Source organism: Hemiscyllium ocellatum, chromosome 12, assembly GCF_020745735.1.
Source record: "Hemiscyllium ocellatum isolate sHemOce1 chromosome 12, sHemOce1.pat.X.cur, whole genome shotgun sequence".
In the NCBI taxonomy this organism is placed as follows: Eukaryota; Metazoa; Chordata; class Chondrichthyes; order Orectolobiformes; family Hemiscylliidae; genus Hemiscyllium; species Hemiscyllium ocellatum.
In genome coordinates, this window is record NC_083412.1 from 71,639,232 (window position 1) to 71,652,318 (window position 13,087).

A 13,087-nucleotide genomic window follows, 5' to 3' on the forward strand; every position below is an offset into this window, starting at 1 on the left:
AGCACTAAGTGCAATTTCCTTCCATTCTATGCATCTAGTCATGTCTACTGCCATGTTAGTGATGCCCTGCATTGCTACTGCTGGTTTGGCAAACTATATTGATAGCTCCATTAAAAAGCTTTATTTAACAATGATTTTATTTAACATTGTTTTGTTTTTATTTTTAGACCCTCCGTCTTCCACTTTGTGGTTAGCAATTCACACTAACCAATAAAGTTCATTTCTACCCTTAAAATGAATCCGTTCAAATGTCTCCCTCCAGAGAATCAACGTGCCAGAATCCTTTCATAAAGGAAAATAACTCAATTTTTGTTAGCAGCCCTAGGAGGTAGTTATTTTAATTTTGACAGTGTATACTGAATATGTGAGACTGCCTCAGGGCATTTCTACAGTGTACTCCATCCACATAGATGGGCTAATTCAAGCTGTATGCATTTTAATACTTTGAACCTGACAGACTCTGACAGTAACTGTGAGCTGTTAGCCTCTAGCCATTCTGAGCTGAGGGAATATCCTCTCATAACAGAGAAAAGAATATCTCAGGAATGCTAGTACTTGTCATAAATCATTAGGAAGAGTCAGCTATTAACAACTATCAAGAGTTATCCATGCATCTGGAGGTCTCATCTGATTTGCCCAGGATGTAAGGGAATGGTTTTGGACAGTACCTCTGCCTTAGGGACAGGCAATTTGTTAAATCGGTCTGAACACAGTAGCTGAAGCGTTAACTCAATGCTAATCCAATGATTAATTAGTAAATGCAAATAAAAATTGTCTATTGTGCCAAGTGGTGTAAAATGGAGAAAATAAAAATCTTTAGCATTCCTTAGTGACGGTCTCAGTAGGAAAGTCTGAATCATGCCAATTACAGAAGCCAAAAGGAATAGTGAGAGCAGGAAACATACTGAAACAAGATGGGATTACAGAGAGGAGCAGCAGTGATCAGTGTATATTTAGTCTTGGGATAAGCAGTTGAACATATCTGTTTGAATAAATCAAAATGTCCAAATATTTGAATTGCTTGAATGGAACTTATAAACAATGAGGACAATGTGTTGACCACCAGGAATTCAGCTGTATATGGCACTGTTTTCAGTACACCACTGGGGATCAGGTACAAATCGCCTGCACCAGACCACCCAGACTTCAAATAATATATATACATCACCAAAACATACATAAACACTGAACTTAAACACATTTTGTCCCCACATTGGATCACTGAGGTCAACAGTGACAACGCCATTAAACTGCTTCCTCTACAATGGTTATGTCAGAAATCACCATGAAAAAACTGATCCAAGATCCAATAGTACGGCATAAAATAGTGGAGAAATCATCTGTGCAACAACTGTCTCTTCCAGATAGAAGTACGTGCAGGAAATCAAGACAGCAAAAAGGGGACATCAGATGTCTTTGGCAAATAGGGTTGAGGAGAATTCAAAAGGATTTTATAAACACATGAAAGACAAAAGGGTAACTAGAGAGAGAATAGGGCCTCTCAAAGATCAGTAAGGTGACCTTTGTGTGGAACCAAAGGAGATGGCGGGAGGGGGGGGTGAAATAAATGAGTATTTTGCATCAGTATTTACTGTGGAAAAGGACATCGCAGATATACAATGTGGGGAAATAAATTATGACAGCTTGAAACATGTCCATATTGCAGAGGTGGTATTGTATGTCTTAAGACACAAAGTTGGATCAATCTCCAGGATCTGATCAGGTGTACCACCCTACACCTCTGTGGGAAGCTAGTGAAGTGATTGCTGGGCCCCTTGCTGAAATATTTGGATCATCGATAGTCAAAGGTGAGCCACCAAAAGACTAGAGATTATTTAACATGGTGCCGTTATTCAAAGAACGTGGTAAGGAAAAGACAGGGAACTATAGACTGGTGAGCCTGATATCGGTGGTGGGTAAGTTGTTATCCTACCTTGAGGGATAGGATTTACATGTATTTGGAAAGGCAAGGACAGATTAGTGATAGGAGAAAGTGAGGACTGCAGATCCTGGAGATTAGAGATGAAAATTGTGGCGTTGGAAAAGCACAGTAGGTCAGAAAGCATCAAGGAGCAGGAGAATCAACGTTTCGGGCTTGGGCCCTTCATCAGGAATATGTTGGGTGGGGGCCGAGCGAAGGAGGCTGTCAGATAAATAGAAAGGTGGGGGTAGGGTAGCTGGGAAGGCAATAGGTAGGTGCCACCCAACACCTGGAGGAAGAACGCCTCATCTTCCACCTTAGGACCCACCAACCACATGGCTTCGATGTCTACTTTACCAGTTTCCTCATCTCCCCTCCCACCTCAACACAGATCCAACCCTCCAACTTGGCATCGCCCTCTTGGAATTGTCCCACCTGTCCATCTATCTGCTCCGCCTTCCCCTTTGACCTACCACCATCACCCCCAACCTGCATCTACCAATTGCCTTCCCAGCCACCTTCCCCCAACACTCTTATCTCTCAGCCCCCTTTCCATCCCCACATTCTTGATAAAAGGCTTATGCCCGAAACGTCGATTCTCCTGCTCCTTGATTCTGGATGAGCTGCTGTGCTATTCTAGCACCACACATTTTGACACTGATTAGGGATGGTCAACATGGCTTTGTGCGGGAGTGGGGGAGGTGAATTATGTCTCGCTAACTTGATTGAGTTTTTTGAAGACGTAATGAAGAGGATTGATGAAGGCAGAGCAGTGGACATTCGACAAAGTTCCTTATGGTAAACTAGTTAGATCACAGAGTACAGGGAGAACTAGCCTTTTGGATACAGAACTGGCTCAAAAGCAGAAGACAGAGGGTGGAGCTGGAGGGTTGCTTTTCAGACTGGAGGCCTGTGACCAATTGAGTGCCACAAGGATGAATACTGTTTTTTGTCATTTATATAAATGATTTGGATGTGAACATAGGAGGTATAGTTAGTAAGTTTGCAAATGACATCAAAACTGGAGGTGTAGTGGACAGCGAAGAAGGATTACAACAGGATCTTGATCAGATGGGCCAATGGGCAGAGGATGGCAGATGGAGTTTAATTCAGATAAATGTGAGGTACTGCATTTTGGAAAGGCCAATCAGGACAGGACTTATACACTTAATGGTAAGGTCCTCGGGAGTGTTGCTGAACAAAGAGACCTTGGAGTGCAGGTTCATAGTTCCTTGACAATGAAGTCACAGGTAGATAGGATAGTGAAGAAGGTGTTTGGTATGCTTTCCTTTATTGGTCAGAGTATTGAGTACAGGAATTGGGAGGTCATACTGCAGCTGTACAGGACATTGGTTAGGCCACTGTGGAATATTAGGTGTAATTCTGGTCTCCTTCCTATCGGATGGATGTTGTGAAACTTGAAAGGGTTCAGAAAAGATTTACAAGGATGTTACCAGAGTTGGAGGGTTTGAGCTGTAAGGCGACGCGGAATAGGCTAGGGCTCTTCTCACTGGACATCGGAGGATAAGGGTGACCTTATAGAGGTTTATAAAACCCTGATGGGCATGGAGACAGTAAGCCTACTGTGGGGGAGTCCAGACTAGAGGCCCCCGTAGGTTTAAGGTGATAGTGGAAAGATTTAAAAGATACCTAAGGGGCAATGTTTTCAGGCAGAGGATGGTGCATGTATGGAATAAGCTATCAGAGGAAGTGGTGAGGCTGGTACAATTATTGCATTTAAAAGGCATCTGGATGGCTATATGAATAGGAAGGGTTTAGAGGGATATGGACCAAGTGCTGACAAATGGGACTAGATTAATTTAGGACAAGTGGTTGGCATGGATGAATTGCAGCAAAGAGTCTGTTTCCGGGCTGTACATCTCTAGCATCTATGACTCTGAGTTGTTTGAGGCATGAAAAGCTTTTGGTTCTATAGAGAAAAATCACACAAGGATTCCAGTGAATAATGTCTCTCCTTGTTCCCAAATACAAGTAATGTTTTAAAAAATCTTGACTATCAGTAAAATGGAGTACAAATGATACTGAACTATGGCAAAACCTGGATAGTTTGGAAGTAATAATCCAACTGCCTCTTCAATTTGTTTGTCTTAGCATTTTGAAATGTGGTAATTCCTGACATTTGATAAAATCCTATAACGTCAGAAATACTCAGCAAATTTGACATTTTTGGAGAGACAGATGGATAATGCTTTAGGTGGCTGATGTTTCAACAACCTGTTACCCTGCTCATCCTAAAAACTGTTTCCTGACATTATAACATGTGCACTCGGTTTGCGCTATTATTTATAAACCTGTTCCCTAATTGGAAAACATCAGCATAAAGTAACCCAAACATCTCAAATTATGTAATTCATTAAAACGTATAAATTCCTGGATCAGTTGATCATAATAAACACTTGCATTCTTTTCTATATAATTCTCACGACTCTTGTATTAATCTGTCAGTGACATTCAGGTAACCCGTTAGCTCTGTACTATTTACCACATTGTGGTGTTCTACGACTGTTACCAGGGTGATAACGGCTATGTTATCTCATTGCCCAATTTTAGCGTGCACCTGTCAATAGGAGTCTAATATGCTTGGCTATTTCTGAGCAGTTCTTCATAAGACAGGAAAAAAAAAATCAAGATTCTATTTGCATCACAAGGACTTGATTGCTAAATTATTTGGGCGCTGGCTAAATACTGTGCAGTGCAGGGAGAGAAGAGAGCCTCCAAAGAAAGGGATTCAACTATTTGTGTTTGCCTGAGATGCAACATTCATGGTCACCACCACTACCCCTGGGCAATTTCCCCAGCCTGATTTTCAGTGTTCAATTTGGCTAGTTGTGTCAGGATGCCTGTTGATAACCCATGTGTATGCTATTAATTTTCGATAAGTCCACAGCCTCCATTGACCAGAGCTATTTTGCCACCAGGTCAGATGGCTTAGGGTCAAATTCTGCTTCCGAATTGAAATTACAGAGAGAAAAGTCGGAATGGTTCACCAACAATCACCTGATGTGAATGCACATTGACCTTTCAGTGACTTTAGAGTTTACGTAAGTATCGATTTGTATTTGTTATCTGTGACTGAATCAGTAGCTACAAGTTGAAAACTGTCAAGAAGTGAAATCCTGAGAAAACAACAATGTCAACAAGCCACAACAAATTCACAATGTTGTGAATTTATGAATGAGCCATTTTGATGTCACTTGGCCAGTGCTATGATTGGATTTAAAAGGTGGCTTTTAAACCAAAATGTTATCCAGTCGAATTGATTGCATAATGATTTCCACATTGAAGTAGTATGTTTATTAAGATTACAGTGAAACAAGTCGCAATTTAACTCATATGTATTACATAAGTATTTATATATTTCCTTCAGAATCAAAGCATCTAATCTCAGTTGCCCAATTAGAAAACAGAGTCAGAGTCCTATAGCATGGAAACAGACCCTTCGGTCCAGCCAGTCCATACCGGCCATGTTCCCAAACAAAACTAGTCCCATCTGGCTGAGCTTGGCCCATATCCCTCCAAACCTTTCCTTTCATGTCCTCATTCAAAAGGTTGTAGTTGTGCCCACTTCCTCTAGCAGGTCATTCTGTCAAAAAGTTGCCCCACCATATCTTTTTTAAATCTTTCTCATCTTGCCCTAAAAATATGGCCCTTAGTTTTGAATATCTCTGCCCCACAAAACAACCTTACAGAGAAGGCCCTTCTCATCCACATTATCTATGTCCTTCATGATTTTATTAACGTCAATAAAATCACCCCTCAAACTCCTACATGCCAGTGAAAATAAAGAGTCCCAGTCTTTCCAGGTTAACTTTAGTATCTCAACCCCTCTACTCCAAAATCTCATGGAAGATGTATTGCGGGCCAATCATAAAGCCTCATGAAAGATATATTGCACAGAGGAGATAGTTGATGCAGCAGTGTCAATAAAAATTGCCTGTTAGGATCATGCAGTGGTCACAATAAAGCTGACTTTGTGGGAATTGCCTGGGATATTAAACATTCCTTGGAATGATTTCCCTGCATCTCAAACTTTCTGAAAAAAAATCCTCAACTCTGAATCAGGGGTTTCTGACTCATTGAAGCCAAATAGTTATGCAGGAAAGATTGAGGATTATAAAACCTACTCTAACTCCTGGGTCATTATTAAACTGATCCCATGACTTTAACCCCAAACCAACCATACACCCAGACCTGACACCCATAAACTCTGCCAGAACCGACACTCCCTGCTGACCCAATTCTGTCATACACAACACCCCAAACCCCATCCCCAATCCCCTCACCTGACCACAAAATCCCCACCAGCCCATCTATTTGCCCAATCCTAAGCACACACTCACTCACATACCATCCTATCTTCGCCCCATCTGTCCCCTTAACCTGCTCACCCACATGCTATTCAAAGACTTTACACTTCTGCCATTCTTCGGTCCCATCTACCTGCCAGCCTTTAGCCCTCACTCATTTGGCACTCTATCACTCACCCACATAGCATTCCGCATTACTCACCTGGCACCCTAACCACCTCATCTTCATGGTACCCCACCCCTAAACATGTTCACCTTCTCTCAGTAGTTTTTTAAAAAACACAGTCTTCAGTTACTTTAATTCATTCATTGGATGTGGACATCACTGGCAAGACAAGCAGTTATTGTCTGAACTTAATTGTTAAAAGTCGACCACATTTCTGTGGGTCTGGAGTCATTTGTGGGCCAGTTAAGGGTGACAGTTTCCTTCCCTGAAGGACATTGGTGAATCAGATGGATTTTTCCTCCCCTGAGCATCAACAGTGGCTTCATGGTCATCATTAGACTCTTAATTCCAAATACTTTTATTTTTTAAAAAATAAGAAATTGAATTCAAATTCCACCATCTGCCATTGCATGACTCAAATGCACAGAAGAAATCACTGATAAATGATTCTTATTGCTGAAAATAAAAAAAAGGATGTCATTTAATCAGCTAGTATTAACAGTTAATAGTTGCGGCTGCACCTCTATGCCAATCAATCAGCACTTTCATCTCATGCTGTATAAATTTTTGCTCTCATTCTAAATGTGACTTATTGTGTCCTAGTCCTGATGAGCACAAGATGAAAAGGTTTAACTTGTATGTCTCTTTATAGCAGTGTTTAAATTCTGTATTACCAAGCAAGATGGTACAATTACAATATTTAAAAGACATCTGGATGGGTATATGAATAGGAAGGGCTGAGAGTGATATGGGTCAAGTGCTGGGAAATGGGACTAGATTAGGTTAGGATATCTGGTCGGCATGGACAAGTTGGACTGAAGGGTCTGTTTCCATGCTGTACATTTTGATGACCCTATGACGGTTTGTTTTAAGCGGAGACTCTGCTGCTAGCTGAAAGCATTCATGGATTGCTCTTTGCTTGCTCTCAAATCCTGTTAGCTGTGTCCACAGATGGCTGGAGGCTATCTTTGCACGACCTTTTTGTCTTCATGTATCCCAACTTGGTGATCGTTCCTCAAGCAAACCAAATGAAGTCATTGTTACAGCAGATTGATTTCCAGCACCAATTGGAAAGTGAACACACAAATGGATGATCTTTACTTTTCAAATCATCTTTCTTCTCCCCCCTCCCTCATTCTCAGTACAGGACATTGGTTAGACCACTTTTGGAATACTGTGTGCAATTCTGGTCTCCTTGCTATAGGAAGGATGTTGTGAAATTTTGAAAGGGTTCAAAAAAAAAGGCTTGCAAAGATGTTGTCAGAGTTGGAAGGGTTGAGCTTGAGGGAGTGGCTGGATAGTCAGAGGCTGAGGGATGACCTTAGAAAGGTTTATAAAATCATGAGGGGCATAGATTGGATAAATAGACAAGGTCTTTTCCCCCAAGGTTGGGGCAGAGTCCATAACTAGAGAGCATAGGTTTAAGATGTGAGGCAAAAGATTTAAAAAAGACCTAAAGGATAACCTTTTCACACAGAGGGTGTACATGTATAGAATGAGCTGCCAGAGAAAGTGGGGGAGGCTGGGACTATTACAACAATTTAAAAAGGCAACTGGGTGGGTATACAAATACAAAGTGTTTAGAGGGTGGGTTACTCTTTAGAGGGTCAGTTTGGACTTGTTGGGCCAAATGGCCTGTTTCTACACTGTAGAAATTCTACGGATATGGGCCAAATGCTGGCAAATAGGGTTAGATTTATTTAGGATATCTGGTCAGCATGGACAGGTTGGACCAAAGGGTTTGTTTCCTTGTTACACATCTGACTAGATTAGATTCCCTACTGTATGGAAACAGGCCCCTCAGCCCAACAAGTCCATACCAACTTTCCGAAGAGTAACCCACCCAGACCCGTTCCCCAACCAGATATTTACCCTTGACTAATGCACCTAACACTATGGGCAATTTAGCATCTTTGGATTGTGGGAGGAAACCAGAGCACCCAGAGGAGACCCACACAGACACGGGGAGAATGTGCAAACGCCACACAAACAGGTGCCCAAAGTGGGACTCGAACCCAGGTCCCTGGCACTGGTGAGGTAGCAGTGCTAACCACTGAGCCACTGTGCCACCCCATCTCTATAAGAAATTTAAATGGACAGCTCTTGTTCTGTAATGGTAATGTCCCTAACATTAGGCCAGGGGACCTGAGTTCATGTCCCATCTACTCCAGAGATATTGAATAACAGTTTGGTTAAAAATATAAATAACTGAAGGTGTTCAATGAAAATTGAAAGAATGTTTTAAGGTGGCTTCCTGAAAATTGAAGATTAATCTTTAGTTTTTAAGTAGAATTCCAGACAAACCTGGAAGGTTGGCAACATGGTAAAGGTTTTTAAAGCAATTTTACATTTCAGTCTCTCACCTTGTTTCCACACTTTGGTGAGTAAAAGTTTGAGTTCCCGCTGCAGATGTTATGGTTTAGCCGCAAAATTCCTGAGGAAATTGACTTTTCCCCAAAGAAATGCCACTGAGGGGAGACCACACTGAAGTTTCAAATTCTGCACCTTCATAAAAGGGCCTTTGTTGAAACACTTGTGAGAAAAAGCAATGGGGGAGGGAGATTGGAAGAGGTTCACAAGGTTAACTAAAAGATGCAGGGTACCACACTGTCTGGACTAAATAGCCTCTGCTGACCTTCCAGTGTAAGTTGTTGTGTCTTCTTGCACAAGTGTCTGTGCCAGGTAAGTGAGACAATTAAATAAAGCCAAAGATTTTTTGTCACTCCTGTCCAAGTATACAGCACAGCACATGGTAAGAAGACACTCTAACATCTGGATCTACGTATAGAATTCTGACTGAAAAATACTGTTACACAGCAGGGAACTCACAGATTATAGTAGAACTCTACCTCAAATTATAATTTTTAAGAAGTCTCTAGTTGCGATGTTGTTAACAGTTGCCTTTCAACCAGTGTCACTACTGCACTGAATAATAATCAGTTAAAAGTTTTTTTTAAAAAAGAAATACTTTTGTCAAAAGATTTCCATGCTCTTCATTACTTTTCCCATTTCCACAGTCAGCATTTTTATACCAGTGCCTCTGACTATTTCATAATATTCTGAAATATTTGCACATCAGGTGAGTTTACATTAATGTTATTAAGACTAATTCTTGGAGGAAAAATGTAAGCATTCCTCTTTAACTGTTTAACGAAAAGTGCATTGCTCATAGTTCCTCCTTCTCCCGATCTCTCGAGTGCAGACAAAAGGCACAACATTACCTGAGGTCAATCCACCTTTTAAAATCATTCCACTACAATAACAAGTAGAAATAACAGAAGCAATTACTTCAAACAAAACCGCTGGCGGAACTAGCTGTACCAGCTGGCGATGGGGTCCTTAACAACTTCAAACAGCAGTACTGAAGTGGCAGCAGTACGCTTACCTTAGTCTGTGCGGGATGCGAGGACGGATACTCACTACAGCAGCGAACTGGGAAAATGTTCTGCTTGGCCCCTACCAACAACTTATTTGGCTTATATTTGCAAATGGGAGGAGCTGGTTACTAACAGGAGGTGAGCAATCGAGAGGGCGGACGAGTAGTCTGACAGGCAAGTTGGAGACAGAACCTCTAGTTTTTGGAGAGAGAGAAAAAGGAAAGAACTAAAAGCAGCTGAGAAAGCGGTAGCGAAGAGGAACAATTTTGGAGCAACCAATGTAAAAATAAACGCATGACGTTGTTGATTGATTTCGGAGCACTTTATTGTTGTGAACACAGACATTCCTTTGCTCTCTCCCATGCATTGCCACAACCAACTCAAAGCAGCCCAGCTATTTGTTGTTCAGGGAGCAGCTGCACACTTTCCATACTTGCGTCCCTTTGAATTAGCTGCTTGGAAAGAATAGTACTTTCTAACGGGAATGATCATTATGGAAATAAAATGCTATTGAAATATTCTACTCTAAAATTTGAAACAAAAACGGCTGTCTCTGATTCATACAATCAAAATGAAACTGGCAACAGCATTTAATCGAAATATGTAAATTGGTGTTTGAACGAACATAGAGAAAAATGTGGCGCTGGAAAAAGCACAGCAGGTCGAGCAGCATCCGAGGAGCGGGAGAATTCGATGTTTCAGGCTAAAAGTGCACTCTCATGCTCCTCAGATGTTGCCTGGCCTGTTGTGCTTTCTCCAGCACCACACTGTTGGACTCTTGACTCTCCAGCCTCTACAGTTCTAACTTTCTCATAGTGTCACAGAGTCCTACAGCGTGGAGCCAGGCTCTTTGGCCCAAACTGGTCCATGCTGACCAAAATATCCACCCACTCTAATCCCATTTCCCTGCACTTGGTCCGTATCCAAGGAGTGCTAACACCAGGGGTTCAAATCTTACGCTAGCTGAGGTTAACTGTGAGGGTTGTTATTTACCCGTCATCCAATCACTTCTCTAGCCAACATCACAGCGGGTCAGTTTAGCTCGGTTGGCTACACAGCTAGTTTGCAATACAGAATGAATGTTAACACTAGGGGTTCAAATCCTACACCAGCTGAGGTAACGCTGAGGGTTGTTACTTAGAGCTGAAAATGTGTTGCTGGAAAAGTGCAGCAGGTCAGGCAGCATCCAAGGAGCAGGAGAATCGACATTTCGGGCATGATTCCTTCTTCAGGAATGAGGAGAGTGTGCCAAGCAAGCTAAGATAAAAGGTGGGGGGGGGGGGGGAAGGGCGTTGGAAATGTGATAGGTGGAAGGACGTTTAGGTGAGGGTGATAGGCCGGAGTGGGGGTGGGGGTGGAGAGGTCAGGAAGAAGATTGCAGGTTAGGAAGGTGGTGCTAAGTGCGAGGGTTGGGACTGAGACAAGGTGTGGGGAGGGGAAATGAGGAAACTGGAGAAATCTGAGTTCATCCCTTGTGGTTGGAGGATTCCTAGGCAGAAGGTGAGATACTCTTCCTCCAGCCGTCGTGTTGCTATGGTCTGGCGATGGAGGAGTCCAAGGACCTGCATTTCCTTGGTGGAGTGGGAGAGGGCCTCTATATTGGGGAGTACAGGCCGCCTACTTGCGGAACGTTTCAGAGAACACCTCTTGGACACCCGGTCAACCAACCCAACCACCCCGTGGCTCAACACTTCAACTCCCTCTCCCATTCCACCAAGGACATGCAGGTCCTTGGACTCCTCCATCGCCAGACCATAGCAACACGACGACTGGAGGAAGAGCGCCTCATCTTCTGCCTAGGAACCCTCCAACCACAAGGGATGAACTCAGATTTCTCCAGTTTCCCCATTTCCCCTCCTCCCACCTTGTCTCAGTCCCAACCCTCGAATTCAGCACCACCTTCCTAACCTGCAATCTTCTTCCTGACCTCTCCGCCCCCCACCCCCTTGGATGCTGCCTGACCTGCTGCACTTTTCCAACAACACATTTTCAGCTCTGATCTGCAGCCCTCACTTTTTCCAGGGTTGTTATTTACCCATCAACCAATCAATTCTCCAGCCAATCTCACAGCTCTATTCCTGATGAAGGGCTTTTGCCTGAAATGTCGATTTTCCTGCTCCACAGATGCTGCCTGACCTGCTGTGCTTTTCTAGCACCATTCTAAGGTAGACTCTGGTTTCCAGCATTTGCAGTCCTTGTTTTTACCCATATCCTTTTAATCCTTTCCTATCCATGTATTTGTCCAAATACCTTTTATTGTCTCAACCACTTCTGCTGGCAGCTCATTCCATATTGAGTACCACCTTCTGTGTAAATAAAGTTGCCGCCAGGTACCCTTTTATTCTTTCTCCTCTAAGCTGAAACTGATGTCCTCTAGTCCTTGATTCCCCAACCCTGGGAAAAAGACTGAGTGCATTCACCCTGTCCAAGCCTTTCATGATCTTATACACTTCTCTAAGATCCCTCATCAGTCTCCTACACTTTAAAGAAAAAAGTTCTAGCTTGTCCAGCCTCTCCCTTTATCTCAGACCCTCGAGTTCCGGCAACATTTTTGTAAATTTCTTTTGCACTCTTTCCAGTTTAATAACATCCCTCTTACAGCAAGGTGGCCAAAACTGAACACAATACTCCAAGTGCGGCTCCATACAACTGCAACATAACTTCCAAACTTCTTTACTCAGTGCCTTGACTGATGAAGTCCAGTGTGCCAAAAGCCTTCTTCACTGCTCTGTGTATCTATGACTCCATTTTCAGAGAACCGTGCAACTGAATTCCAAGATCTCTCTGATCTACTGCACTCCTTAAGGCCCTACCATTTACCATGAAACTCCTATCTTGATGTGACTTTCCAAAATGCAAGACCTCACACTTATCTATATTAAACTCCATTTACCATTTCTTGGCCCACTTGGCCAGCTGATCAAGGTCCTACTGCAATTTCTGATAACCTTCCTCACTGTGCTCAGTTTCACCTGTTTTAGTGTCATCTGCAAACTTACTAATCATGCCTTGTACATTATCATCCAAATCATTGATATAGATAACAAACAGCAATGGGCCCAGTACTGAAATCTGAGGCACATCACTAATCACAGGATTCCAATCTAACAAGCATCCTTCTACTCTTACCCTCTGCTTCCTACTGTCAAGCCAATTGTGTATCCAATTTGCCAGCTCCCCCTGAATTCCATGAGATCTAACTTTCCAGAGCAGCCTACCATGAAGATCCTTATCAAAAGCCTTACAGAAATCCATATTGACTACTTCTACTGCCCTGCCCTTATCAACATTTCTG

The 13,087-nt window shown here is 42.6% G+C and overlaps 1 protein-coding gene across 2 annotated transcripts in view; it reads right to left on the bottom strand.

Annotated features, from left to right (window-relative positions):
• col8a1a (collagen, type VIII, alpha 1a) overlaps positions 1–9,992 on the bottom strand; it is a 151,515-nt gene extending 141,523 nt beyond the window's left edge. For both annotated transcript variants that reach the window (XM_060833687.1, XM_060833686.1), the window contains exon 1: positions 9,801–9,992. The gene's annotated coding sequence lies outside the window, so the exon portion shown is untranslated. The remainder of the gene's footprint in view (positions 1–9,800) is intronic.
• Between the last annotated feature and the right edge of the window lie 3,095 nt (positions 9,993–13,087).